Below are 22,372 nucleotides of genomic sequence, written 5' to 3' on the forward strand. Positions count from 1 at the left end.
TCCCCAAAGACTTGATGGCATCTTTTCTTCCCTTTTTATTTCTACACCTGCTTCAAGGTCCAGCATAAGTCTGTGAAGCCTTCCCTGAAAACCACAATGTCCCTGGCCAGTTATATAGCACTTTCCATGGTTTAGATGCAGGCTGTCTTACATTGTTAGTTATCTCTGAATACTCTACTTAGATACTTACATGTATCTTTGATCTTATAGTGTGGGTCTTGTTCCAACAGTGCATATCAAAATCCATCCACATCTTATCCTGCATGACTCTGACCCCTTAGTATGCATATATATGTATGGCCGGGTGGTAAAGTGGAGGTGATCAGCTTGGGATTGCAGAACCCAAGATCAAATCCTGGTGCTGCCACTTACTGCTGGCATGGCCTCTCTGTGCCTCAGTTTCCCTATCTGTAAAGTGAGGGTCTTGAACTAGATGACTTTTAAAGTCACTTCCAGAACCAAGTCTATGGTCCATATTTAATGTTAGAGCTTGAGAAGACCTTAGAGATAATTTTGATCACCCTCTTTCATTTTGCAGGTGAGAAAACAGACTCAGAAGGGAAGTGAGTTTTCTTCCCTAGGTAACAGTGAGTTCAAGTCCTATGCTCCTTTATCCTCACTATTAGACCTCCCATATGTCTATGCCCTTTGTTCTCCCACCCCAAGATTGTAAGGTCCTTGAGGGCAAAAATTATCTTATACTTGTAGCACTTTCCGTGTGCTAGGTACTTGATTGGTGTTGGTTGGTAATGACTTAGATATGATTACAAAGTAATGGAGAAAATAAGTGGCTAAATTTGCTGTCCAATGTTCAGTAAATATTTATTAATTGAAAAACTAAGGTCCTGACAATTCTCACTAGGATTCTTGCTCCAAACACCTATTTTTTTATTTTGCAGTCCTAGGGCTTTCTAGCTCTTGATCTCAAACTGATTAGGCATCCAAAAACCAAGATGCAGTGTTTCTACCATTAAAAAAATGGAATCCAGAATTTCAGGGCTTTACTGGAGCTAGGCTAGGTGCTTTTCTACCAGCTCAGCTCTTCTCCAGTTCTGACCCTGAGAGACAAGTCTTTACGACTGCTACATAGACCATGAAGGCTAATTGAGACCATTGCTACTTGACCGAAACCACTTTGCACCAGCATTCAATTCAGCTGTGTAACACTGTAAGTAAAATAGGAAGCAAGAGTGGCGAGGCTCTATTAGCTTGGTGGGATTCAGTCCTTAGCCTCTCATTCATCCCTTTCTCTTGGGAGAGAAAGGCCAAAGGTAAGGACAAAGCTAGACTTCCCCGTTCACAGTGTGTGCTTTGAATCAGTTCCCCTCTAGAGCATTTTCCCCTCGAGTCATTTTAAAATAACTTCTCATAATCTGTTGGGCGCAAATGTAGTTGATTTATGACTCTGTTGACCTTTAATACATTGGCACAGCTCTCCCCGAAGCCCAGAGATGTTTTCCCCTTGCCTTGTTTACTCAGTGCTGGGCAGAATGATTTAGGAGTCACACTGCTATGAAGGTTGCCCTATTTCTTCCGACCAAAGGCCTCGCCATGTTGGACCTACCCTTTAGGATTTACACCCCGCTGGGGGCTCTGCCTCATCCTTTTAACAAAATAGCATTCGCCCTTTCCTAGCTAGGGAGGACATTACTTGTATTTCTCAGGCTTATGAACCCTCTGAAGAATTCCCCGGAGAAACAGTTGACCAGAGCTCCCTGTCAGGAGCAGGCTCAGCTCCATCCTCCCTCTTCACAGCCCTTACCTTTTTTTGAGTAAAAAGGGCTATAGAAAAGCTTTGATAGGCATGTGCTCTTTATCCTTAACTGAGCTCTCTAATAAGTTATGCTTTTTATAAAGCTGTGGAAAGTACAATTTCTAGCTCTTTAAGGGACTAAATAAACACATGCTATAACCATGCAATATGTCACACACAGTGCTAGGCTTATAATGGGAAGTGTGCCCATTTGGAAGGGAGTAGGCCTATTGGCAAACCGACGGATGAGTTGTTCTCAAGTGTGTCCCCTGGGAAAATAGCTCTCAAATCCTAGAGCTGAAAGGGACCTTGGAGGCCAATCAATCAGAAAACAAGCATTGCTATGTGCCAGGCAATGTGTAGGTACTGGGCACACCAAGACAAAAATTAAACCATCCCTGACCTCAAAGAACTTACATTCTCCTTCAGGGAAAACAACATGTTCATATATGAATAGATACAAAATAAAAGCAAGGCAATTGGTTGGGGTTGGGGAGAGGGGTGAGACTGGTTCTAGAAGTGGCATGGGTAGTGGAGATCAGGAAGGCCTCGAAGTTGGTCCTAGGCCTGAGTGTTGAAGGAGACTAGGAATTCTAAGAGGTAAAAATGAGGAGGAAGTATATTCCAGGCCCTGGGCATGGGAGAGATGTCATGTATGAGGGCTTGTGCACTTGTGTGTGAATGGGAGAAATTGTTAACAGGTCTGGAAAAGAAGGCTGGGCACGGGTTGTGAAAATCCTTAGATGTCAAACAGAGGGATTTGTATGTGATCCAAGAAGTAATAGGGGCTTTAGAGCAGGGGAATGGTTTGATCAAACATATACTTGAGGAAGTTCCCTTCAGCAGCTGTGTGGAGGATGGATTAGAAGGGAGAGCTAGAAAAAGGAAGATCATGAGGAGTCCATTACCATAGTCCAGTTGAGAGGTCATGCAGGCTCGAACTGGGGTGGGGGGTGATTGTGTGAGTCAAGATAAGAGGACAGATAATTAACGACGTTGTGGAGGTAGAATGGAGGAGAATTGGTGACTAATTGGCCTAATCCTACAACATTTTTAGCCCAGCTTTTTTCGTATTGGCCAAAACCTACCTTGAGAAAATTAGACTTGTGAGCTGGGACTTTAACAAACCTCTATTAAACACATATGTTTATATTTTATCTACATTATGTCATAGTTTTCTTGTTAATAAATGTTTACTTTTCCAGATAAAAAGTATTTGGGAATGTTATGGGGGAGAGATCCAGTGACTCCTCTAGTTAATAATTTTTGCCACTAAATTCATTGTGCAATTATGGCACAATTTCTCTGGCTCTCAGATTCTTTACCTGTAAAAGGAGGAGCTGGGGTAAGGGGATTAGATTCGCTTTGTCCTAGAAAGGAGAACCAGGAGCAATAGTAGGAGGTGCAGAAAGATTTAGGCTTAATGTAAATGTAATTGGTATAAACAGGGATCCTAGAGCTCTGGGTCATATGTACTGGCTCAGTGTTGAAGGATTGGTTATCTGGAAGCTGCGGCCATCCCTTTTCTCAGGAGAACAGCAGAATGGGTCTCCTGACAATTGAGACACCCGCTCACTCAGATTTTCAGAGAGCTGACTCGGCCCTGTCTCTTTTCTCTCCTATGGGTCATGAGAGCTCCTCCTTTGCATTTCCCATGAAGTGAGGAGCGGGGGAACAGATTTCTTTCTTTTCCCCAAAAAACACAGGCTGCCTAAGTGAGCCTGAGCCTAGGCCTTAGGCCTCTTCCAGCCTCTTTGGATTTGTAATTTTTCCCCTTGAGTATAGGTGACCAAGCAGCCATGCTAATGTAATTGGTGGAAGGGCGGGAGGGTAAAGGATTTGGTTCCATAGAGAAATCGCAGGATATAATTGCAGATAATGAGGTGCTAACAGGTTAGCCAAGTATTAACTCCCCGTTATCTCTTTATGAAGTATGAATGTCTCTCAGATTCAGCCATCTTGTTAACAGGTTAAAAAGTCATCATCTGTGATTACATCCATTGACTCCAACTGAGTCAACGGGGGAGAGAAGAGAAGGTCAGGAATCAAATCGCTCTCCTCCAAATTAAACATTTATTGTCCCCACATATCAACTGGGGTGCTTTGTAGTTAAACCCACATGGAGCCATTCACAAACAATCTAGATACGAACGTTCCTGCACAAGGACACAGCCGTATATTCAAGAAGAGTGGGTGGTCAGTGGTGTCATATGTTGTAGAGAAGTTAAAAAAGACTAGGACTGAGAAAAGGCTATTGGATTTGGCAATTAAGAGATCATTAATCAAGAGAGAAATGTCAGTTAAATGATGAGGTGGGATAGTCAGATTGCAGATGATAACTGAATGAGAGGAGGCTTGTGGAGACATGCTTTTTGCAAGAGTCTGGATATGAAAAGGAGGTGGGGTGTTAGAGGCTGGTTTAGGGGACTAGCAGAATGAAGTGAAGGGATTTTTTTTTAAGATGGGAGGGGGGCTTGTTTTTTTAATAGTCAGCAATGAACCAGTAGATAGGGAAAAATTAAAGACTCAAGGGTAAGAGTAGGAAAAGTAGTAATAGAATATTCTCGTCATAAACCTAGAGAATACCTGGCTACAAGTATACAGACCACAATTGTGGAAAGGGTAGACTGTGCATAGGAATGATGCACGGGGCACATGAGGGCACAGTGGATAGAACTGGGACTGAAGTTGGGAAGATTCACCTTCATGAGTTCAAATCTGGCCTCAGACACTTCCCCCGGGCAAATCACTTAACCCTGTTTGCCTCAGTTTCCTCATCTGTAAAATAAGCTGGAGAAGGAAAAGGGCAAACTATTCTGGTGTCTTTGTCAAGAAAACCCCAAATGGGGTCACAAAGAGAAGGACACAACTGAATAACAACAACATGTGAGTAGGGAACACATGTGGCCTGAACACACAGAGGGAAGGGATACTCAATGAACATGTTTGACAGAAGAGGAAGAATTGCCAGTATATACACTAGAGGGGGCAGGTAATGGGAACTGGTGTCTTCTGGTGAGATTATTAAGTTGCATTGTTGAGTCTGCACTCCACTAGTCATTGTATCCTGACCGGACACTTCATTTCTGCTGTTTTCTCTTACCTACCTGTTTTGGCTGTTTGATGCCTTCAATCTTTTTTTTTTCTTTTGCTTTTGTTTTTTGGCAGGGCAATTGGGGTTAAGTAACTTGCCCAAGGTCACACAGCTAGTACACGTGTCAAATGTCTAAGGCCGGATTTGAACTCTGGTCCTCCTGACTGCAGGGCCAGTGCTCTACTTACTGCACCACCTAGCTGCCCCAGTGCCTTCAGTCTTTAGCTGAGGTGTTGTTACATTTTCCCATAAGAGGAAGAATTGTCTCTGCCATCTCTCTTTTTTTTTATTGTTATCCAGGGTCAAAACTTCAACTATTTTAGGGAGAGAGGCATCACACCCCCCACTTGTTCAAACAAAGAAAGAAGCTTTTCTATAAGAAGAGAGATATTTCAGTTTTCTGAGTCTTTAGCCTCAGGCCCTAAGCTCTTTGGTAATTCAAACCCTCTGAGCCAACTGCTTAGAGCCTGGCAGTTTTTAGTTTTCCCTTTGAAATTATTTCCTCCTTCTAACTGAACTGAAGCCTGTGTCTCAAACTGCTATCTGACTTGAGGTTAGAAAGTTCCCTTTAATTTAATCAATGGCTGATTGTCGACCAGCATTCCCTCTCATACCACCATTTTGGGGAGACTATATTTCAACAAACTGTTAACGCCTGTGTGGATCTGAGGATGTGTGTGACTTCCCTCTGTCCCTGAAATCCTCTGAGTTTCCTGTGCAGATGAACGGGTAGGAGGTCAGTCAGTACAATCAACAAACACATTTACTAAGCACTTGCTACTGGAATGGGATGGTACACTAACTGGGTAGACAACAAAATTAAAGTGTGAGCTGGGTGACTTGGGAAGATGTTTGTGCCCTGCACAATGCTAGGAAGGTTGGGAAGGGGAGATGGTGTGGAGGGAAAGATAACGAGTTCTGTTTTGGACATGTTGAATTTCAGATGCCTGTGGGACATTGTAAATTGAGATCCACAAATGGCAATTGGTGGTTCTAGACTGCAGGACAGGACAGAGGCTTGGAGCTGCATATGTAGATTTGGACATCATCTGCATAGAGAGGATAGTGAAAACCATGAGCTGGAAAAATCACAGAGTGAGATAATAGAGAGGGAAAAGAGAAGGGCAGAGGTTTAGGATAGAGGCAGATTAGGATAAAGGCAGAGTTTTAGCCATGACCTAGTGTGAGCAGCAAAGCAGATTGAGAAGGGGATGGCATTAGGTAGAAGAAGAGCCAGGAGAGAGCAGGTCATGAAAACCTAGAGAGGAGAGAGTGGCTCGATTCAGAAGGAGAGGTATCAAAGGATACAGATTGGTCAAGAAGGATGGAGGTTAAGAAGAGGCCATTAGATTAGGCAATTAAGTGAACATGGGCAACTTTGCAGGGAGCAATTTCAGTTGAATGATGAGGCCAGAAACAGATTAAAGAGGGTTCAGAATCTAGTGACAGGAAAAAAAGTGGAAGTACTTAGTGTAGAGAAATGGCTTTCTCAAGGAGTTTAGCCAGGATGGTTAGTAGAGGTAATTGAATGATGACTAGAGGGAATAGTTGGCTCATATGAGGGTTTTTAAGAATGGGGAAACATGGGAATGTTTGTAGGCAGCAGGAAAGGAGCTAATAGAGACTGAAAACAAAAATTGAAAATGGGGAGGGGCAATCTACCGGAGAAGATAGACAGGGATGAGATCAAGGGTACATGTTGAGAGCTTAGCATCAAAAAGGAGAAGAACCACTTTTTTGGGGAGGCAATCAGGGTTAAGTGATTTGCCCAGGGTCATACAGCTACTACCTTTCTGAGGCTGAAGTTGAACTCAGGTCCTCCAGACTCCAGAGCTGGTGCCACCTAGATGCCCCAAGAAGACTACTTCAACACAAGAGACAGAGATGAAGAAGGAGATAATAGGGAAAGATGTCTGTGTGATATGAGTCAGGAGGAGAGAAGAAGGAGCTCTAAACTGATACTCTTAATTTTTTTTTCAGTGAAATATGAAGCTGTGCTCCTCATCCGAGAGGGTAGAGAAGGGCATTGTAAGCCAGAATATTTGGGGAACTAGGGAGGCATGAATTAAATTCCCATAACCTACAATCTCAGCTAGGACTATTGTGATCAAGGAAGCAGTGAGGCAGACCTGGACAGGTGGGATTAACTTTGCCCCCAGGTGGATTGATCTAGGAGTCAGCTGTGGGCCTTTTGGGCAAGAATATAAAAGCAGTTTTTAAAGTCAGCAAGAAAACTGCTGACATCCTAGAGAATCTACTTGGTGACTGGTTTTTACCTTCTTTTTTTCTCCTGGTGTGCCCATGAGCAGAGACTAGATGATTGAGATTAGAATAGTGCTGTGGTGAGACAGATACTGAGTTGATTAAGGAGATATAAAAAGATTGCTTTACTTACTCCATGTTGAGATCTCAACTCCCACTTGAGAGAATCTGATTTTGTAGTGAGTGCAATCAGCATAGTTTTGTGATTTTTTTTCTCTTCCATTCCAGTGAATAGGAGCAAAGAAAGCATATGATGGGAGAAATCCAGGGATGTGCTATTAAATGTTTAACAACTGGCTCTTCAAAAAAAAAAAAAAGGTTACTCTGTATTATTAACATTTTTCTATCACTTAAGTCTAGAAATCAACAAAATAATCATTAATCAAGCCTTGATTTGTGTCCTTGGCTGATTTCTGAATTAAATTTCACACCGAAAATTAAATGATTGGTGGTGGAGCCAAGATGGTGACTGGTAAGCAGGGACTTGCTTAAGCTCTCCCTCGGGTCCCTCCAAACACCTATAAAAATGGCTTTGAACAAATTCTAGAATTGTAGAACCCATGAAATGGCAGAGGGAAGCAGGGCTCCAGCCCAGGGAAGCAGGGCTCCAGCCCAGGAAAGTCTAGGTGGTTGCTGGGAAGGGTCTATCACACGGAGTTGGAACCCGGAGTAGAGCACAGCCCAGTGTGGGCCACCCCAGGACCAACCAGACTAGGAACCAGTCGGAACAGGCGGTAGGGCCCTGAATCATTGAACTGTGGTAGTCACCAGACTTCTCAACCCACAAATGCCAAAGATGACAGAGCAGGTTAGTGGGAAAAACTGCTGGAATGGAGTGAAAGGAATGCGAGGTTGGCCCTAGCCCTGGAGGCGTGGAAGTGGTGCAGCTCTGGGGCTGCCTCCAGAGCTCCAGCTGCAGTTGCTTCTGGCCCCAGGCCCATCCAGTGGGAGGAATTAAGTGGTGGATCAGAGCAGGAGTGCAGAGCCTGCTTGGATCTGGGTCATGGTCCGGGTTGGCGGTTCATGGAGGAGGAAGAGCACTGGTGTGGCAGAGCTTGCTGTGTAAAAGTAGCTCTGAAAACAGTAGCATAGCTCCTAAAGCTTGAGACAAAGTACTGTCTACTCTACAAGCAGTCATATACTGACAAAACACTCAAGGGTCAAGTAGTTGGCTGGAAACATGAACAGGCAGTGAAAACAGACTCAGATTCAGACTCAGACTTTGGAATCTTTTTTTGGTGACAAAGCAGATCAAAACATACAGCCAGAAGAAGTCAACAAAGTCAAAGAGCCTACATCAAAAGCCTCCAAGAAAAATATGAATTGGTCTCAGGCCATGGAAGAGCTCAAAAAGGATTTGCAAAAGCAAGTAAGAGAAGTAGAGGAAAAATTGGGAAGAGAAATGAGAGTGATGCAAGAAAATCATGAAAAACAAGTCAATGACTTGCTAAAGGAGACCCAAAAAATTTTGAAGAAAATAACACCTTAAAAAATAGACTAACTCAAATGGCAAAAGAGCTCCAAAAAGCCAATGAGGAGAAGAATGCCTTGAAAGGCAGAATCACCCAAATGGAAAAGGAGGTCCAAAAGACCACTGAAGAAAATACTACCTTAAAAATGAGATTGGAGCAAGTGGAAGCTAGTGACTTGATGAGAAATCAAGATATTATAAAACAGAACCAAAGGAATGAAAAAATGGAAGACAATGTGAAATATCTCATTGGAAAAACCACTGACCTGGAAAATAGATCCAGGAGAGATAATTTAAAAGTTATTGGACTACCTAAAAGTCATGATCAAAAAAAGAGCCTAGACGTCATCTTTCAAGAAATTATCAAGGATTGCTGCCCTGATATTCTAGAGCCAGAGGGTAAAATAGAAATTGAAAGAATCCACTGATCGCCTCCTGAAAAAGATCCCAAAAAGAAGACTCCTAGGAATATTGTTGCCAAATTCCAGAGCTCCCAGATCAAGGAGAAAATACTGGAAGCAACCAGAAAGAAACAAGTTGAGTATTGTGGAAACACAGTCAGGATAACACAAGATCTGGCAGCTTCTACATCAAGAGATCGAAGGGCTTGGAATATGATATTCCAGAGGTCAAAGGAGCTAGGATTAAAACCAAGAATCACCTACCCAGCAAATACGAGTATAATGTTCCAAGGTAAAATATAGATTTTCAACAAAATAGAGGACTTTCAAGCTTTCTCAGTGAAAAGACCAGAGCTGAATAGAAAATTTGACTTTCAAACCCAAGAATCAAGAGAAGCATGAAAAGGTAAACAAGAAAGAGAAATCATAAGGGACTTACTAAGGTTGAACTGTTTTGGTTACATTCCTACATGGAAAGATGATGTGTGTAAAGTTGAAAGGAATATACATATATATATATATATATATATATATATATATATATATACATAAAGACAGAGGGCACAGGGTGAGTTGAATATGAAGGGATGATATCTAAAAAAATAAAATAAAATTAAGGTATGAGAGAGGAATATATTGAGAGAGGGAGAAAGGGAGAGATGGGGTAAATTATCTCACATAAAAGTGGCAAGAAAAAGTAGTTCTGTTGGAAGGGAAGAGGGAACAAGTGAAAGGGAATGAGTGAATCTTGCTCTCATGGGATTTGACTTGAGGAGGGAATAACATACACACTCAATTGGGTATCTTACCCCACATGAAAGTAGGGGGAAGGAGATTAAAAAAAAGGGGGGATGATAGAAGGGAGGGCAATTAGGGGGAAGAAGTAATCAAAAGGAAACACTTTTGAAAAGGGACAGGGTCAAAGGAGAAAATTGAATAAAGGGGGACAGGATAGGAGGGAGGGAAATATAGTTAGTCTTTCACAACATGACTATTTATGGGAGTGTTTTGCATAGTGATACATGTGTGGCCTATGTTGAATTGCTTGCCTTCTTAGGGAGAGTGGGTGGGGAGGGAAGAGGGTAGAGAATTTAGAACTCAGAGTTTTAAAAGCAGATGCTCAAAAAAAAAGTTGTTTTTGCATGCAACTGGGAAATAAGATATACAGGCAATGGGGCATAGAAATCTATCTTGCCCTACAAGAAAGTAAGGGGAAAAGAGATGGGGGGGAGACAGAAGGGGAGGGACAGAAGGGAGGGCTGACTGGGGTACGGGGCAATCAGAATATATGCCATCTTGGAGTGTGGGGGAGGGTAGAAATGGGGAGAAATTTGTAACTCAAAATCTTGTGGAAATCAATGCTGAAAACTAAAAAGTATGAAATAATAAAGTATGGAATTCAAAAAAATTTTTAAAAAATTAAAAAAAAGAAAATTAAATGATTGCCTCTTGTGATCCGATTTGAGCTGGCTCCTTTGTCCAATAATCTAAAGTTTCAATTTGGTAAGACAAGATTGATTAAAAGTCAAAGGGGAAAGGTTATAGAGAATAATACTGAATTCAGCTGATTCACCAAGGCGAGGCTGGGTAATGATCTAGGGAAAGAATTGAGGGATGGAGAGATAGGAGTTCATAATAAGGATGAGGAAGAATGTTAAGATTTGTAAAACATAGGGAAAGGTGGAATGATAAAAGATTATGATCAGATAATGGAATTTTAGAGTTCATAAACATGTGAGTAGAACCCTTGTGGATGATAGCAAATTGAAAGCAATGATCATCTCTCTGGGTAGTGGAGATAGAATGGAGAAGTTAGTCATGAGAATGGAGTAGATTGAGGAACTGAGAGGTTAGGGTATTTTAGGGATTATCATTATTATTTATGTTGAAGTCCCTTAACATGAGGACAGAAGCTGAGGTGGAGAGAGTGTGAGCCAGGCATTGAGATCACTGAAGAAGGAAGGAGAATGTTTCCTGGGTCATTAGATAATGGCCCCTAGGATCTGAGTTGAAAGGATTTGGATAGCATGAACCTGGAAGGAGGCATGGTCACTGAGTAGTGGTAGAGGGAGAGTTTCGAAGTGACAAAGGGGATCAAAGAGCATTTTTCCTCTCCCACCATGCCCAGTGACTAGGAGGGGGCATTCTAAGAGTAAGTCCAGCCAGACCTGTAAAGAATTGCCAGGGATTCCATGTCACAAAGAGGGAGCCACAAGTTGCAAAAATGGTATTTGAACTTGGGTCCTTACTACCTTTTTGTGCTGCCAGACTTTCCACTGTACCACACTGCCCAGGTCTTAAAAAGCATCTTAAAAAGAGTTGGCACTGAAATATTTATTGAGTTAAGGAGAAAAAAAATGGCATAGAATCAAAGAATGAAAAAGTGGGATGTGCCTAAGAGGTCTAGCCCGACTAATACCTAAAAAAGAAACTCTTTAGAAAAGCATAAGTGGTCTGTCAGCCTTTTACTTGAAGACCTCCAAGGGAAACTTCTGCCTCCAGGGAATAGATGGCTCTAATTGTTAGTAAATTTTTCCTTATGTAGAGCCCAAATCTCCTTCTAGGTCATTTCTTCCCCTTTCCTTAGACCTGCTCTCTGGGGTCATAAGGAACAATCTCTCTTCCAGGCCTCAAAATACATGAAAGTAGCTTTCATTTTCCCCACCCTATCATCTTTCCTTTTCCAGGCTAATCAGCCCCAGGTGCTTCAAATGATCTTGTGGAATATGCTTGAGGCTTTTCATCATTTCTGGCTGTCATCTCTGGATGCTCTCTAGCTTATTGACATTCTTTTAAAAATCAATTAATAAGCATTAATTTTCTCCCCTCCACCCCCATCCCTCCCCACAACATTGAAAAAACAAAACAAAACAAGACCCTGGTAACATATGTGAGTAGTCAAGCAAAAGACATTTTTGCACTGTTCTATAGTTGCTTACCTGTAATGGATATGAAGACATAAAGTCTGCTAGCCATTAGGAAATTGGATATAAACTTAAAAAGTCACTGTCATGAGCTAAATTTTAAGTGGAGAAGGTGGGGATCAGAGACATGTCAATATTCGTGTTAATCCAGTGTCTTGCTTGAGGGAAATTAAAACTGCCAGCATTAAGGTAAAAACACTATACAAGTACTTTGAGTTATGAGAATAAATTTTATTCGTTCAGAAATTATTTTCCTCTCTCACATTCTACTTCAAAGCTGCCATCATGTGATTGCGTTGTCTGGGGGCATTTTGTACCCAATTAGCCCACGTGCATCGAAAGCTGCTTTTGAGGGTAGCAGGTTACTGAGGAGAAAGCGGAGGGAATTCCCAAAGCTGGTGAAGGTCCAGGCTATCAGCTGGCACTGCCAAGAGGGCACACCCAGAGCAGTTCTTGGAAGATGGTGGCTGCCCTGGCAAGGGTAGGGGTTTGGTGAGATTAATCGGATTAGGGCACTTAGCAGGATGGTGATTTATCTTGGCCCGTGCAGCCACCAGGATGATGTTCTAAGTTTAGAGTGCTGCACAACGGCATTGTTGTGTCACCAAGGGCTGTAAAAACAGCTTTGTCACTGGCTGGGGGCCCAGAGCCGGCAGCCAAGACTTCATTATTACACCACAAAATAAACATCTGTGATTCAAAGCTAGAGCTCAGCTCCATGCTAGGCAGTACTTTCCACTTTCTAAGACAGTAGGATGGAGAAAGATCTTCAGGAGTATAATCTTCTACGTGCGGGAAGAAGAAATGATTAATGGGATCAAAGAGTAAGATGGCAGTGGGTAGGAATTGGGCAGGAACCTACTGGGCTGAGCAACCCAAATCCTTAATTCAGTGGCCAAGTTGAAAGTAAAAAATTTTTTGCTTTCAACTGGAATAGCAACCTATCTATCTATCTATCTATCTATCTATCTATCTATCTAATTATATATCTACCTATCTATCTACCCATTCATTTATTTATTTGGGGGCATCCTACTGGGTGACAGCTGACTGACTTACTGATCACCAGGACAAGGGAGGGAGGGAGAAGAGGCTCTTTTGAAATTGAGCACTGCAACCTGAAAGCACCATTTTCTGATTATTCCCAGATGGCTGGGATTCACGGGGACATATATAATCATCTGCTAGGACGTCACTGTGTGATTCTGGGTAAGTCACTTAACCTCTGCCTCAGTATCCTCATCTATAAAATGGGGGGCATGTATCTCATAGGGTTGATGTGAAAATCAAATGAGATGATATTTATAAAGTGCTTTGCTGTGGAAATGCTCATTATTATCAGTATCCGTGGATAGAGTTCTGGAGCTGGAGTCAGGAAGACTCCTCTTGAGTTCAAATCCAGCCTCAGACACCTACTAGCTGTGTGACCCTGGGCAAGTCATTTAATCCTGTTTGCCTCAGTTTCCTCATCTGTAAAATGAGCTGGAGAAGCAAATGGCAGACCACTCCAGTATCTTTGCTAAGAAAACTCCAAATAAGGTGACGAAGAGTCAGATGTGACTGAACAACAAAAATCAGTATTATGAGATAATATTTATAAAATATTTAGCACAATGCCTGACACATAGTAAGTGCTTAAGAAATGCTTGCTTCCTTACTGCCTTATTACTTATAAATTCATCAGCCCCAGCCCTCACCTATAGCCCCTCTTGTTCCTTCCAGATCCTAGTATGTTCACTCAGTCACACTGTGCAGAATCATGGTTGAAGAAATTTAATTCAAGAGAACAGCATGGCACAGTGGATTGAGCGCTGGACTTGAGTCAGGAAGACCTTGGGCTCAAATCTTGCCTCTCTCCACCCTTACTAGTCGTGTGACAATGGCTAAGTGACTTAACTTCTGTTTCCTCATCTCTAACATGAGAATAGTTATAGCACTCCACAGGATTTGGGGAAAGACCCAGTTAGATCGTGTACGTAAAATGCTTTGTAAACCTTAGCATGCTAGGTAAATGTCATCATTGTTAGGATTACAAAATTAATAAATGCAACGTAAAGTCAAGCAGCATTAACCACTTGTATCATAAAATGTAACTTGCCAGACAAACCCTGCCCAGCTCTGTCTGCTTCTGAGGTTAGTATCTCTTTTCCTTTCTGAGCTATGAGAGAGACAACCTGGAATTACATTTACCTAATTAGCTCCCATCTCCATATACCATAGGAGTGAGAGATTTTTCTGTCATTCATGCCGTTTAACTCATGAACACATAGTATTGGTTGAAGTCCCTTACTGGTCAGGGCAGCATGTGCCGGTTGTCACATGTCATTTACTCCAAACTGCTTTCTTCTTGGCTGGTCTACACCTCCCAGGCCTTGTTATGTTCAGGCCACCCATCTTTGCTGTCTGCACCAGAGGCCAGGATTAGGCCTTCATATCATTGAGGACCAGGAGAGCAAGGAAGGAGAAGGGATGTTCTTCATTGCCGCCATGTTTCTATCTCTATTTCAAAGTCTATGCCTACCATGGTGTCTTGCATCCTTGACACGGGTCAGTATACCAGTTCAAGTCTGTGTCCCCAGGGTGCCGTATATCTGAGAAGGGAAGGGCAAATGAAGGTAGTCCAGATGTCAAAGTTCCTAAATACTGATCTTGACATGAATAACTAAAAACTCCCCTGAAAAAAGGAATTGTAAATAAGGAAGACTTCTTAATCTAACTCTAGTGCTCGTGCCTGAGGATACTATTTTTCCTGGTGGACTGAGTCAGATGTTTAGTCCAGGTTCACTTATATAATGGGAATGATCAGGAGAACATGTCCCTGTCTCCTACCCCCAGTTTTCTCTGTCCAGGGTACTTTCCATGGAACTAAGCATTTGCCCCGCTCTCATCTTGTGGACCCATATAAGGTCTATTGGGGTGGCATGTTGAAGAGCATAAATGAATTGAGGGTCTTGGTTGGGCCCTTGGCCCTTGTGAAAGGAGGACCATTGAGGAGGAAGCAGTGCTGCTCAGTAGTCTTTGAAGGGAGAGACTTTTGCTCTCACTCTCTCTTCCCCTCTGTTAAGTCTGTGGATTTCTTTTTCCTCCCCCCTGCTCCTAGTAGCTAGGACACCCGGCTGTGGTGAACCCACAAACAGCGGCTGTGGGCCACTAGGGTCTGTGCTGTAATTATTTTCCCTTTTCTTTTGACAGTTTAGTCCCCAACCCTGGGGTAGGAACCATTCTCCAATGCCTCCAATGGCTCGTTCTTCAAGGGGAAACATCAGCGAGCCATTTATGGCTCACTTTTTTAGGGTTTTTGCCTGGGGGAGTGATAGGATCATTCATAAAACTAAACTGTGACTCAGTCATTTCCAGGAATGTCTTTGACCTCCCTTGTTAGAATCACAGGGACTTAGTATAGTAGGAAGCCTGTAATATACAAAACCCCTCAGGATTGTTCCTCCCTGTACGCTCTGATCTCAAGTCACAGATGTGGCCAACAATGAGGATGAACCAATTCATAAAAAGACAATCAGATTTACCAAATACCAACAGCGATGATGGATAGCACAACAAGATATAGTTGTTTTCTTAGATTCATCTAAGGGAGGGGAGAATGGAGACAACCCCTCAGCCTTTATGGCGCTGGGTATGCTGTGGTGAGGATCCATTACTCATCAGGCCTTTCTTCCATTCCAAGGCTGTAGCTTTGGCAGCCTTGTCTGCCTGCTGTGGGGAATGATTCTGGTTGCTCCTGGGGGATCCTGATTGTTTTTCATCCCATTGATTAGTCAGTCACTGGCCTGCTTCTTGGTTTCCATGGCCCCAGCCATGATACCCACTGGCTGTCCTCCAGGTGCCCCCAAATTTACTGCCACTGCCAGATTTCACTCCTTAATCCAAGCCTGTACAGGCTGAGATAGTCATCTCACCCTCCCCTGTGCCCCCACCCATCTCTCTCATTAGACCATGCTGCTACATGCAACGAACATGTGCCAGTCTGTAAGAGTCTGAGATTGGGCAAGTTTCTGGATGCCTCTTTGGTTTTATATTTCTTTTCCTGAGCATAGAAAACCAAATAAAAATACTAAGGTGGGAATTTCTGTCCTTGGTGGCAACCTCAGGAATAAGAGAGGTCAGGAGCTCCTAGGGGTGGGTGCATGCTGATTGCCAGGTAGGGGGATGACTTCGGAAATAACTTCTTGGAAGAAATAATCACTGCTAGGAAGATGAGTCCTAGCCATTCCCTGATTTATCGGAAGGTATGTATTGTAAGCTGTTCCAAGAGCACAGATCTAAGGTGAAAATAAAATACCTGTTCAGCAATTCCAAAAAGTGTTTCATGTTTTGATGTTTTAAGTATCAGCCTCACAGAGGGTATAATTGAAATAATGCAAACTGCAACCTTGTGGTTAAAGAAGTGGTTTAATTAGAGAAAACAGCATGGTACAGTGGATTGAACACTAGACTCGAGCCAGGAAGACCTTGGGTTCAAATCATGCCTCCCACACAAAGTACCATTGCTTCCTGTTTTTTCAGTTAAAAATTGGTTTATAACCTTTCATCGTGTTATCATGCATGGTATAGTTCTGTTCATCATGCTGCTTAAAAGGTAAACAGAGCAGCAGTGTATTCACCAGTGGCATTTGAATGCACATTTATGTCTTGTGCATTGTAAACTGTAAGCCTGGAACTCTCAGCGCACCTGAATTGTCAGTGTATTTCCAAAAGCCCACTTGCGTGGTTTGTTCAGGGCACTGCGGTACTAACGGTTTTGTTACCCAACCCAGTGAAGAGCCATAAGCCAAGGGGAGCTGAGGACGGGAGGGCAGGCGATGCTGCCATGAGTAAGTCATGTGATATGGTAAGACTTGCATCTTCCCAATTTTAACGTATATTCTCAAGTATTCCATGCATCCTAATCCTGCACCAAAGACAGTTTAGTAATAAATGATTTTTAAGTAATACCAGCACATATTTTTTAAAAGCTTCACATAGTGGTCCCACCCCACTTTTCACATGCATTTGTCATAAGTCTGCAACGATTGTGCAGTGAAATACGGTAGTTGTGTGACAATGGCTATGACTTACCCTCAGTTTCCTCATCTCTAATGTGAGAATGATAACAGCGCTTCGTAGGGCTTGGGGGAAGATTTAGTGAGGTCATTATAAACTTTAGGGTGCTATGCCAATGCCAGGTACTGTTAGAATCACTCAATTAGTAAATGCAAGGTAAAATCCAGAAGTGTTATTCATTGTATTATGCTCTAAGTATCCATCGCCGTCTGCTCGTGGGTCTTGTTTTTTAAGCACGTTGGTGGTGTTGTGTCTGACTCTACTTGACCCCTTTCTGAGGTTTTCTTGGCAGATAGTCTAGTGGTTTGCCATTTCCTTCTCTGCTCATTTTACAGATGAGAAAACCGAGGCAAACTGAACTGAGGGACTTGCCCAGGGTCACACAGTGAGTATCTGAGGCTGCATTTGAACTTGGGTCTTCCTGACTCCAGGAGGGGTGCTGTATCCACTGTGCCAGCTAGCTGCTGTTATCTGCCTGACCCACATTGTACGCTGAGTACCCTTCTAGAATAGAGTCTGTCAATAACTTTTCTGGAGACTCTGAACATGAATCAAACTTAAGCTTTAAGAGATGCTTACCTGGGGCTCCTGGGTGGGCTGCACTGAACCTGAGAACTAAAGAACCTAACTTCTTGCTTTGGGTTCAGAATCCCCCAGGATATGAACTTAATCTGTTTCCAGCCCAGAGCTGGGGTCCCCTGGCGGGAAGTTTGCTTCTTGTCCTCTTTGCTATGAGGATTCCTATTTGTCTTTCTTTAAAGCTCTCTCTCCTCAGCTTACAGCTAACTTCAGCCCGGTCATTAGGCTACTCAGCCCCACTAATTGTAGGCTTATGGCTCTGCGTAACTCTTCAGTCTTGTTCTCTCTTCCTGACCTATGAGAAAGGTTGCAAATGAACTAGAACCTTCCTCTCCTGAGAGCCCAAAAGAGAGTATCTCACTTGAGAAGAGCCCCCGATGTTTGTTTTATCTTCCTGAGTGAAGAGTAACCAAGGAGGTTGACTCAGATGACTTCCCCTTCTGCCTCCAACTCTAAGGGAGGGCTGGTGAGGGATAACGAGGGTAGTGAGGTTTGGGGGCCTTTGAAATCATACCACTTTGAGACTGAACCATATTTCTCTACATAATTGAAAATAATCGACCATTTCTTCCTCCCGCGTAAACTCTGTCCCTTCCTCAAAAAACCCAAACAACACCCACCTTTCATTCCTAGGATGTGAACATTCCAGTTCCTCAGGCTTGTGATCTTGGAGTGATCCTGACCTCTTCACTTTTTTTGCCTGCTCTACCCAAAAAATTGTTGTATTTTGTTGATTCTTGGGCAGCTAGTTGGTGCAGTAGATAGAACCGTCCAGCCTGAAGTCAGGAAGACCTGAGTTCAAATGAGGCCTCAGATACTTACTAGCTGTGTGACCTTGGGCAAGTTACTTAACCCTGTTTGACTCAGTTTCCTCATCTGTAAAATGAGCTGGAGAAGGAAATAACAAACCGGTACAGTATCTTTACCAAGAAAACCCCAAATGGGGTCACGAAGAGTCAGACACAAATGAGTGAACAATGACAAAACTGATTCTACATTTCTTTTTTTTTAAATTAAGATTTTTAATTTTTAGTTTACAACACTCAGTTTCGCATAATTTTGAGTTCCAGATTTTCTTCCCTCCTCTCCCCCACCAAATAATTAACAACTTTAATTTTTTTTTTGGAGGGGGGAAGGCAGGGCAATTGGGGTTAAGTGACTTGCCCATGGTCACACAGCTAGTAAGTGTGTCAAGTGTCTGAGGTCACATTTGAACTCAGGTTCTCCTAACTTCAGGGCCGGTGTTCTACTCACTGCGCCACCTAGCTGCCCCAACATTTCTTATATGTATATATTTCTTTCCACTCACATGACCATCACTATTATAGAATGCAGCTAACTATGAACAGACCTAGCCTGATTCCAAAGCTGTGAATTGCCAGAGGGCAATTGAAACCAGTCAAAAGCAGAACTCTTAAAACCAGCTTAAAAAACAAAACAAAAATCAGAGCCACAGTTCTGCCCAAATGTGATCATTCCAGCCTTCTTTTTGTCCTTTCTTTTTTTTTCTTTCTTCCTTGGACTTTCAGTTGTTACACAAAATAACTGGCATGGTACCTCTCTAAGGCTCTGTTTCCCATGGGACTCCCTCCCAGTTGAAGTGTCTTCAACCCTGACCCTCTCTGCCTTTCTTGGCTACTACAGTACTTTGGTTCCCCTCCTCCCCTTCCCATCAAATTGGGCCGACTGCTTTACAACTCAGCGGTTCAGTTCAGATTTACAAGCATATATTGGATACCTAAAGGTGCCAGGGGCTGTTCTAGATATGGAGAAAACAAAGACAAGACAATACAAAAATTGTCCCTGTACTCAGGGGACCCATACAGTATGTACACAGATAAAAAGGGGCCAAATATATGCAAAGTAATTGGGTAGGGGCAGCAGAGCGCATCAACAAATGGAAATATCGTGGAAGGCGGCAGCTAAGTGGTACCATAGTGCACAGAGCACTGGACTTGCAATTAGTAAGACCTGAGTTCAAATTTTGCCTTAGACAGTTTTTTAAAGTTGTGTGACCCTGGACAAGTCACTTAACCTCTGGTTTTTCTTGGTTTCCTTAACTATAAATTGGGGATAATAATAGTATCTACCCAATCAAGATTATTATGAGGATCAAATGAGACACTTAGTGGCACAAAGTAAATGGGTGCTATATAAATGCCTATTCTGTTCTCCCTTTCTTCCCTTTTTCTTCCCTTCCCCCTTTTTATGAGCCCTTCCTCATGCCTGAAACATATGTCTTCCTCACCTCCTGTCTTACAATGCCTTGTTAGTTTGTTGTTTAGTTATTTTCAGTTGTGTTTCACTCTTTGTGATCCCTTTTGGGGATTTTTTGGGGAAAGATATAGGAGTGGTTTACTGTTTCCTTCTCCAGCTCATTTTACAGATAAGGAAACTGAGGCAAACAGGGTGGAGTGACTCACCCAGGGTCACACAGCTAATAAGTGTCTGAGGCCAGATTCGAACTCAGGAAGTTGAGTCTTCCTGACTCCAAGTCCAGCTTTACTTGGTATTTTGCCACGAAAACCCCAAAAGGAATCATGGAGAATCATAAATAACAATAAAGAACAGTAGACATAGAGTGGAGTGAGCCTGAATATATATTGATAAAATCTTAATATATTGAAAAAGTCTGAAAATATGTGAAATGTGTAACACTTGTGGGCTTCCCATCTTGAGGAAGAGGGTAGTGGGGAGCATCGTTTCATCTCTCTTCATCCAAGTCCTGCTCGATCTTTATAATTTTGTGACATTCACTTTTAGTTTTGTGTTTGTGTATGTGGTTATTCTTCCCATTTGTATTCTTGTAGTTACTGTGTATATTTTTTTCTTTGATCTACTTACTTCACTCTGTATCAGTTCACGTCGATCTTTCCATGCTGCTCCGTATTCATCATATACAACATTTCTTATGGCACAGTAGTATTCTATTTATCTGACACATGGATTTTGGTCATTACCCAACTGATGGGCATCTGCTTGGTTTCCAAATTTTTTGCCATCACCAAAGGTGCTGCTTTTTTGGTGGTTATTTTGGTGTATATGGGGACTTTATTATCAATGGCTTCCTTGGAATAAACCCAGTAATGGAGTCTCTAGTTCAAAAGGTATGGATATTTTAGTCATACTTTTTGCATAACTACAAATTGATTTTCAAAATGGTTGTACCATTTTACAGCTACACCAACAATATATTATTGTTGCACAACCACTTCAACATTAAGTATTGCCATTTGTTTTGTCTTTCCCAATTTGAAGGGTATGAGGTGAAACCTCAGGGTTTTTTTGGCTTGCATTTCTATTTCAAGCATTCTTTCATGCTGTTGTGAATATTTTGCCATTATTTTTCTGAGAACTGTGTGTTCATTTGGTCACTTAACTATTAAGGAATGGTGATTAGCTATATCTATACCTACATATTTACAAATACATATACACATACACATATGCATGTATGTGTACATATAGTTTATGTACCTTGGAGATATATATGTATGTGTGTTTATATATTTTATACTTTATGCACTTTTATACACACACACACATGGACGTGTGCACCTTTAGAGGATAACAAACATTTATCAGAGAGATTTGATACAAAGCTTTTTTTCTGATCCCATGTGCATTAATTTTGTCTGTGCAGAAGGTTTTCAGTTTCATGTAATAAAAATTAACTATTTTATCTTTTAAAATATCCTTTATCTATTTTTGGTTAAGTGCATCTCCTATCCATGGCTATGAAAGGTATATGATCTGCTTCTCTTCTTATTTTTTTATAGTATGGTCTTTAATATTAAGGTCATATATCCATTTAGAATATATTATGGAATAGTGCAATAAGAGAGCTATTTGTTGCCCAGTCATGTCTGACTTTTCCTGACCCCATTTATGGTTTTCTTGGCAAAGCTACTGCAACGGTTTGCTGTTTCCTTTTCCAGCTAATTTTACAGTTGAAAAACTGAGGCAAACAGGGTTAAGTGACTTGCCCAGGGTCACTCAACTAGTAAGTATCTGAGACTGGATTTGAACTCAGCACTCTATCCACTGTGCCACCTAGGTGCCCATATTGTGGAATATTATATAAGGTGTTGGTCTAAACTTAATTTCTACCAGGCTGCTTTCCAGTTTTCCCAGTGTTTTTTAAAGCCAAATAAAGAGTTTTCCCCCTAGGCAATTTATGTTTTTCCACTTTATCAAACACTGGATTATTAAATTCCATTGTTTCAGATTCTCTCTTTTTACAGTCATTCTATTGACCTCTCTCAATTATCAGTATTATTATTTTTACCAATTCCATATGGTTTTTATGACTATTGCTTTAGAATACAGCTTGAGGTCTGGAAATGCTATGTTCTCCCTTCATCTCTACTTCTTTTCACCATTTCCCTTCATATTTCCCTAGAGATCTTATTTTTTATCAAGCTCTTCAAAATATCTCCTTGGTAATTTGTTATGTCATTAAAAGTATCAATTAACTTTGGTCGTGTTGTCATTTATGTCATGTTGTCATAGTCTAGTGATGAGCGCTAAATATGGCTCCAGCTATTTCAACTGGTCTTTATTTCTTTAAGGAGCACTTAGTAGTTGAATCCAAACAAGTCTTTTGTATGCTTTGGTAGATAGATCCCCAGATACTTTTTATAGATTCTTAGGTATTTGGAATGGGATTTCCCTTTCTGTTTTTGCTTCTTGTGTTTTATCATACAGAAATTCTGTAGATTTTTGAGGGTTTATTTTGTGTCTTGCATCTTTGCTGTAGCTATTAATTATCCAAATTAGTATCTTTGCTGATTGCCTAGGATTTTCCAGGTATGCCATTATGTCATTAGC

Source organism: Trichosurus vulpecula, chromosome 7 (genome assembly GCF_011100635.1).
Source record: "Trichosurus vulpecula isolate mTriVul1 chromosome 7, mTriVul1.pri, whole genome shotgun sequence".
Taxonomy (NCBI): domain Eukaryota; kingdom Metazoa; phylum Chordata; class Mammalia; order Diprotodontia; family Phalangeridae; genus Trichosurus; species Trichosurus vulpecula.